General features: G+C 38.8%; 1 long non-coding RNA gene across 2 annotated transcripts in view; it reads left to right on the top strand.

Moving 5' to 3' along the window:
• Positions 1–5757: 5757 nt before the first annotated feature.
• LOC148126345 (uncharacterized) overlaps positions 5758–7843 on the top strand; it is a 62604-nt gene continuing 60518 nt past the window's right edge. For both annotated transcript variants that reach the window (XR_015742609.1, XR_015742608.1), the window contains exon 1: positions 5758–5947. This is a non-coding gene — a long non-coding RNA (uncharacterized LOC148126345). The remainder of the gene's footprint in view (positions 5948–7843) is intronic.

The raw sequence follows: 7843 nt of genomic DNA, 5'->3' as shown, positions 1-7843 counted from the left end.
TATAGATAATAATACAAGTGCAATGTCAGGAAAATAGAAGCAATGTTTGCTGATCATGGAAGCTGTGGGTTCAGGCTATGTAGGTTCAGGCCTGGTTAGAACTTGGATGGGAGACCACCAGGAAATCTCATGCCTATCAGTTAAATTAGGATATTTGCGGGGAAAGGTTAGTGTAAGTCGGTGATGCTGTAAAAAAGCTACATGGATGTCCCCAGGAGTCTAGCTGAACTAAAGGTTGTGGTTTTGTTCTCTTAGTAATGCAAATAAGTGATAATGCATGATAACAAAACATGATTCTCCCCCATGCCATAGTGTTCCCTCTGTCACAAGAGTTCTACCTCTTAAATTAAGGCACAATATAACTCAGTTTCCCAAGATAGACAGAAGCTATGGAATCATGGGGATACTCAAAGTGGTTTCAATTCCAGATTTGTGCATCCCTTGAATACGGAAAGTCAAGCTCAAAATTAATGAATGCAAAGGTGATCCCCTAATCTCTATGCTGTGCTGTTTAGCAAATTCTGGAGTTGAATAATCTGTCAATTACTAATTATATGGTGAATATTTAAGGAACATTTAATAGTCAACATCATCAATTGACCTCTGAAGTTTTTGCAACATAGTTTAATATTTCACAGCATTTGGCAATCGGCATGATGTAACAATCAACATTTTGCAGCATCTAATCAGCGTTTCACCATATGTGATAGCTGGCAATAATTGACAGCATTTGGCAGATTACTTGAATTCATCCATTAATCCAAACAGTTGAAACTTTAATTTTAGCTTCCAAATTCAGGTGTCCAAATCAGAGCAATTAAAATGGGTTTCTGAAGGGTCCTGAAAATTTTCATGTTAATTTTTCTCACACTGAACACAAGGGGAGGCTTGTCATAGAGGTGGACAATCCCTAGCTGCTCTAAGAAACTTCAGAATCTTGCTATATGGCACAAACTGAGTTTAGTTTGTATTTGTTTTTTGATTATTGTAATCAAAATTTTCAATCAAAAATATTTTTAAAAAACATGCCGAGGGCACTCAGATCCTTTTGGAGGAGATGCTCCATAATGTAAAAATATTCTGAACAATAAGAGAAATTGGATGTGCACAAAACTTGCAGGGTTATCAGACAAAACCTACTTTATATTTATTTTCTTCTGAACAGATTACAGTCTCAATGGAAGACATTTGCAATGGAGCATGTTCACAACTTAAAATGGTCTTGGGACCAGGTAATTTCAGTGACTGGGAAGCCTTTGCCCTGCTTTAACTGAAGTACCAGTTGTACCCCTTTTTAGTGGAGGAAGATCACATCACATAATGTGCTGCCCCGCTTCCCTCACACACACGCACATACAGCAAGAGTTCTACAGGTGTTTATTTAACACACACACATACACACACACACAAACAGGTACTCAGAAAGCATCACTTGTTGTGCAGGTTCAGATTCTGAACTCAGCACGCAAGAGTCCCTGGGTAACTTCGGGCACACATGAAGTCCAGGAAAGCAGTCCACGAGTGAACAGGTCAGGTTACACAGCACGAACATACAAGGCACGGAACTGGGCATGTTATTGTAGCAACACTTAAATCCTCAAGGCGGGATTAAGTAGATGATACCAATATAACCCTTCATGAGAGGCAAAATTGCCTCTTCACATGTAGTCTAGCTGACCAGCATTGTGCCTGTCTCCTCTCTGCCCTATGTTTATTTTATTTATTTTATTTGCTTGTCAAACATGTACATGATAACAAGTATAGGTATGAACATAAACACGAACAAAGGAAGTAAATACAGATAAACGGGGACAGTAAGACAGGGACGGTAGGTATGTGTCCTTGAATCAGGTGGAGGTGTGGACTCAGTCTTCACCTGAAGCATCCTGGCCAAGTTGCTGCCACTGTGGCCAGAAGTGCCTTGCTCAGACTCAGCCTGTCACTCGTCCAATCCACTAGACTAGTACTCTCTGAGCACCGATCTGGACCATTGCTTGGCTCTGTGCTTTCCTCTGCTGACTCAAACTCCTCCTTCTCCTCTGAATTTGCATCAGGAGAGGGGCCTGGGGGCAGATCCATGACACATATTAGATTATGCTACTATGCTATACATATTACTCTCTTTGTAGAGCAGGGGTGGGCAACTATACGACCTGTGGACTTCAACTCCAACAATTCCTGGCCAGCATGGTGGACTCTGGAATTCTGGGTGCTGAAGTCCACAGGCCATAATATTACCATAGTTGCCCCTCCCTGTTCTAGAGGGCTATGACATCTCATTTTGTCCAAAGAGGCACTTCTGGCATGTATTTTGGAGATCACATATTCTCACTTTTACCGCAATTATATTGCTTTTCAATATGTTTCCAAAACCAGTTTAAGATGCAGAAATATACAAATTATTCTCTATGTAATCAATTTTCTTCATCAAAACCCCTCTTGGGGACCTCTTTGGCAGAAATCCAAAGACTTTCCTCTAGAAACATCCAACATTTTTCTGAAATCCCACAGAAGAGAAGTTAGGTCTGTTAAATAGTTAAACTTGTATAGTTTCAACAGGACCTATGAAGCACTCCGATCTTATTTCAAAACCTGTTTAATTTTTGCTGTATTAATGTTATTTTTTTTAAAAAAATAATTGCACATTGTTCTGAGGTTTTTATTAGATAGAACATCATTCATAAATATTTTAAAATATATGATTGTTTAAATTTCCTTAACTTTTCATACTAAGCATTACTATATACTATTTTGGTTGCTGATGGCAAATTATTTTCTAAAAATCAACCTGAACAAGAAATTTTAAAAAGACAGTAGAATTTCTGTTAGGAGGCAGATAGAATTAAAACATATCCAATTTTTAATATGTTCTCTTAAATTTGTATTCTAATTAACTAGATGTTTCTGATTTCTTTGTACTTGGCTTAGATGTATTTATTTTTCAGTCAGTAATTATTCTGCTTCTTATTGCTCAGATGTTAGTCATGGATAGCTTATTTCCTGACAATAACTTTAAAAATTCATATCCAAAAATGCATCAATCTGTGTGTGCATCTGTGTGCATGTTGTGTGTAGGTATGAGAAATGGCTAGGTATGAGAAATATTTAGCACTGTTTTTTCTTAATTGAAATGCTCCTGTCCTTGCTGATTTATATGAGCAGGAGGAGGAGGAAGAGAATGAAAAATGAACAAGTCATGGATTTTTCAGTGCTCTAATGACTTGTACTAATGTATTCCTTCATTTAAATACAGATTTCTATTTAAAATTCAGCACACAGTAGTATTACGAATTTGAGTTTAATGGATTCCAAATAATTGCCCTTTAAAAATGATGAATAGCTGTTTAAAGACACTGATAAGAATATACTATTCCTCTCCTAACAATGGGCCTTCTGCATTGACTGTGTCATATATGCCTGAAATTAGTTTATTAATTTTTGTATTGATATGCAAAGTGCAGACTGATAGCAAATAAATTCTTCTAATCTTTCCCACCTACCCCAAAAGTCTCTGTGCAGTCATTCGGAGATGGGGGTTGTGAAACAGATAAGAGATAGTTTTTTGTATTGAAGCTATGCCACTGAAATGCAGATGGGTCTCATTTTATAGTTTCTTTGGTTTTCTCAGATTTTTTATGCTTTAAGAAGAATAGGGATCTAAAGATGAATTAATGACCAGGTTTTGCAAACTTCTGCATTCAAGAAGCTTTTTATAGGCAATTCATGGTTCCTCTTTATACAGCATAACAAAACATTTTTTTGAAAAAAAAAAAACCTTGTTCACCCCCTTTCTAAAACCAGGGACCCAGCACGAATGAAATTAAAAATGCATTATTCATTTATTCAAACGTGATAACAGGCTGACAAAGTTTTCACTTAGCAACAGAGATGGCTCCTTTGTTAATTGTATGGGGGGAATCTTTAAAAACCTACCAAATTCTAATGATTTCAATGGGCCTTAGATGAATTATGCCCCAAATACTGTTCAAAAGGATATATTTTCCAAATGGGCTACAGAGACATGTGTAAAATACTATATTTTTGCTTTGAGGGATTATACAGTCCCAAATTTTCCTTGTTTTGTTAAACGTGAGAATCAATAATAGTTTCTCCTAAAGAGTTTTTATGACCTGGAGGAGGGGAAAAAGGAGTAAATACCCATCCCCCATATACACACACTCTTTTTGAAATAGCTTTATCTTTTTCAATATCTTCTATGTCTTGGTTCTAAAAGAAAGACACTTGGCATAAAAAGCAGAGGTTAAACCAGCCCACTCAGTTCTGCTTCCTCTGACTTTTGATTCAGAACTCTCCCTCCTCCCCGCTTGTTCTATAGAAGGAGTGAGGAATCGTGGCCCTTTCATGACTTGTGGACTTCAACTTCTAGAATTCCTGAGCCAACCATGCTGGCTCAGGAATTATAGGAGTTGAAGTCCACAAGTCATAAAGGGGTCATCATTCTCCACCCCTGCTGTAGAGGAGGAGAGCCAATTTGGTGTAGTAATAAAGTCGGGGTGGGGGCAGGTCAACCTTGGCCACTTTAAGATCTATGGACTTCAACTCCTAGAACACTCCAATCCAAAGGTTGGGGAAGTTTGGGTGTTGAAGTCTGCAAGTCTTGGTTGGATATCACATCAGATTGGAAACCAGGAGACCAAATTGCAGTCCCATCTTAGGCACAGAGCCATTGGGTGACTTTGGGCTGGTCAGTCTCTTTCAGGAAGGAGCAAGTAGCAAGCTACTTTTTAAATCTGGCCAAGAAAATTGCAGGGAATTGTCCAGGAAGTTGCCAATCAAGGCTGACTGGAAGGCACTGAAGAAAAAAAGGAGGGAGCTGTGGCTACTTTCTCCCCATTTCTATGTGCTTGGTTTTGCCTTCTCCTCATCCTACTGGTACCCAGTTGAGAAGAGTTTGTCTCAAGCCCTGGGGCATAGTGCATCCTAGCTTCATTCAGCAGGCCTTTTCACTGCATTTATATCATCCTGCCAAAGACATGCTGAGAAGAGGAGAAATTTGAATGACCAGGGCCAGGAAGTGGATGCGGAGAACACCTCCAAATTCCATTAAGCAAACCACATCTATCAACTTGTGATCTCCATGGTCATCTTCTCTGTCTCTTTAAGTGTGTCTGCTGCCAAGCTCTCTTCACAAAAAATGTAAAGGTAATATTGCTCCAATTTTAGCTGCTATTTTAAATAGTGACTTGTATTAAATACTATAGAGGATACAACATGGAATATATACTGCAATGGGTTTAAATGGAACAGGGTGAATCATTTTGATTTAAAATCAATTGGTCTTTCCAGCCAATGGGCTAGATTCAAAATTTGTCAAAGTTGTGTTTGAGATCTGTGGTTCAGGTTCAGTTCCACTGATTTCAGGGGAACAAATCTATTTCAAAGTCTATCCTAAAACAGTCAAGTCTGCTCCCAACTGCTGATTTTAGAGAGCAAATAGCAGACTATTAAACTGCTCAACAGTGCTAAAGTGTTTGGTGGAACTTCTATAAGAGGGTCAAACTGGCAGCCTGCAGGCCAGATAAGTCATGTGCAGGCCATGCCCACTTCAGCTCTGTGAATGGGAAAAATATTGTGAAACATCACATGACGGCAATGTGATGCAGTGAGTTTGACCCCATGTTCTTTAACAAGAGGCAATCCAAGAACTATGGCAAATAGGCAGCTTTAGTGATTGGTTTGGCAGCTTCTTAGAGACCTTTGTGTGGCATGTGTGTAGGTCATAAAGGTAGAGGAGGAGGAGGTAGACAGGCCATCTCCTTGGGTGTTCTAATGGGTTTATGAATTCATCCCTGCAGGCTAAAGTGTCAGTTATTGTCAGTTATCGGTTATCGCAGTGAAGGTGCCTTCCTAGAGGTCAGTTGCTCGTCAGTAGGGCTCCTGGACTCTGGTCAAGCTTCCCTTCTTTTATAGCCAACTCTCAAGAGAGGTAAGTGAGAGTGAGAGTTTGGGTTAGGTTTAGGGTGGGTGAGAGGGTTGGGGGAAGGATGAGGTTGAAGTTGAGGTTGAAAGGGTGAGGGATAGGTTGAGAGGGAGGGTGAGATTAAGAGCCAGGGTCGGGATCAGGGGAAGGAGGACAGGGCGGATAATGGATATAGGGAATGAGAGGAAGAAAAAGCAAAAAGAGAGGCAGTGAAGGAAAAGGAGGAGGGAGACAAAAAAGTGGAGTCGGATGGATAGGACAGGGAAGAAAGGACAAGGGAGGGTGAGAGGGATGAGTAGGGAATTTGGAGGAGAGAGGGAGATGGGGTAGGTGGGGAAAGGGCAGGGGAATAACATTTCATTTCTTCCCTTCTCCTCCCCACTCCCTTTGATTCCCCATCCTGATCCCCATTTTATTTTAGTTCTAGAATAGAATTACAATTACAATAGAATTAAAATTACAAAAGAATTAAAATCTAAATAGACTAGAATTAGTGCAGAATTAGAACAAAGTATCAGAATAGATAGGGTAGAGTAGAATGGAATGGAATGGAATGGAATGGAATGGTATGGAATGGAATAGAATAGAATAGAATAGAATAGAATAGAGTAGAGTAGAGTAGAGTAGAGTAGAGTAGAGTAGAGTAGAGTAGAGTAGAGTAGAGTAGAGTAGAATAGAATAGAATAGAATAGAATAGAATAGAATAGAATAGAATAGAATAGAATATATGATTACTATTTGATTGCATGTAGGTCTGAATTTGAAACTTGAATTTGAAAGTTCAAGATTTAATTTTATGTCTTGGCTTGATGTACATTGGAACAAAACCATTTTTATTTTTTTTATTTTATTTGGTTTGTCAATTGCTTACAAGATAATAGGTATAAATAAAAACATAGTTATGAATACATGGATACATATAAGAAAAATGAAGGAAACAATAGGACAGGGACGGTAGGCACACCCCCTACAGACCTCTTAGGAAAGGGGTGAGGTCAATAGTGGACAGTCTGAGGTTAAAGTTTTTCGGGTTTGGGGAGGAAAGCACAGAGTCAGTTAGAATATTCCAGACATTGACCACTCTGTTGCTGAAGTCGTATTTCCTGCAATCAAGTTTGATGTGGTTAATCTTGAGTTTGTATCTATTGTGTGCTCTTGTATTGTTATGGTTGAAGCTGAAGTATTCATTTGCAGGTAGGACATTGCAATGTATGATTTTATATACTATACTTAGATCGGACCGAAGGTGGCGTAGTTCTAGGTTTTTCTAGGTCTAGAGTTTCAAGTCTGGTGGCATAAGGTATTCTGCAACGAGTAGAGGAGTGGAAAACTCTTCTTGTGAAATATTTCTGGACTTTCTCAACTATGTTAATATCAGATACCTAATGTGGGTTCCAGATTGATGAGCTGTATTCAAGTATTGGTCCAGCAAATGTTTTGTATGCTCTAGTTAGTAGTGTAATATTATCAGAGAAAAAGCTATGTAAGATTAGGTTAACAACTCTTAATGCCTTTTTGGCTATATAGTTACAGTGGGCTCTAGCACTTAGATCATTAGAGATGAGTACTCCAAGATCCTTGATGGAGTTTGGATCATCAACAAGGTCTTGACTATTCAGCCTGTATTTTATTTTCTGATTTTTTTTTGCCAATATGTAAGACAGACAATTTATTTGTTGAGATTTGAAGTTGCCATTTGTTTGACCATTCTGATACATAGTCGAGGTCCTTTTGAAGGGTAGCAGTATTGTCTGTGGTCTTGAATAGCTTTACGTCGTCAGTGAAGAGAACACAGTTGCTCTTAATATGATCACAGAGGTCATTTATGTAGAGTATGAAGAGACTAGAACACTGCCTAGAGGAACACCACTGTTGACAGGTACAGAATTTGATAGGACGCTC

The sequence above is a fragment of the Pseudonaja textilis genome, chromosome 3, assembly GCF_049901715.1.
Source record: "Pseudonaja textilis isolate UNSWEBS1 chromosome 3, rPseTex1.2, whole genome shotgun sequence".
NCBI classification, from domain to species: Eukaryota; Metazoa; Chordata; class Lepidosauria; order Squamata; family Elapidae; genus Pseudonaja; species Pseudonaja textilis.
This window is presented reverse-complemented; position numbering and strand designations above follow the sequence as displayed.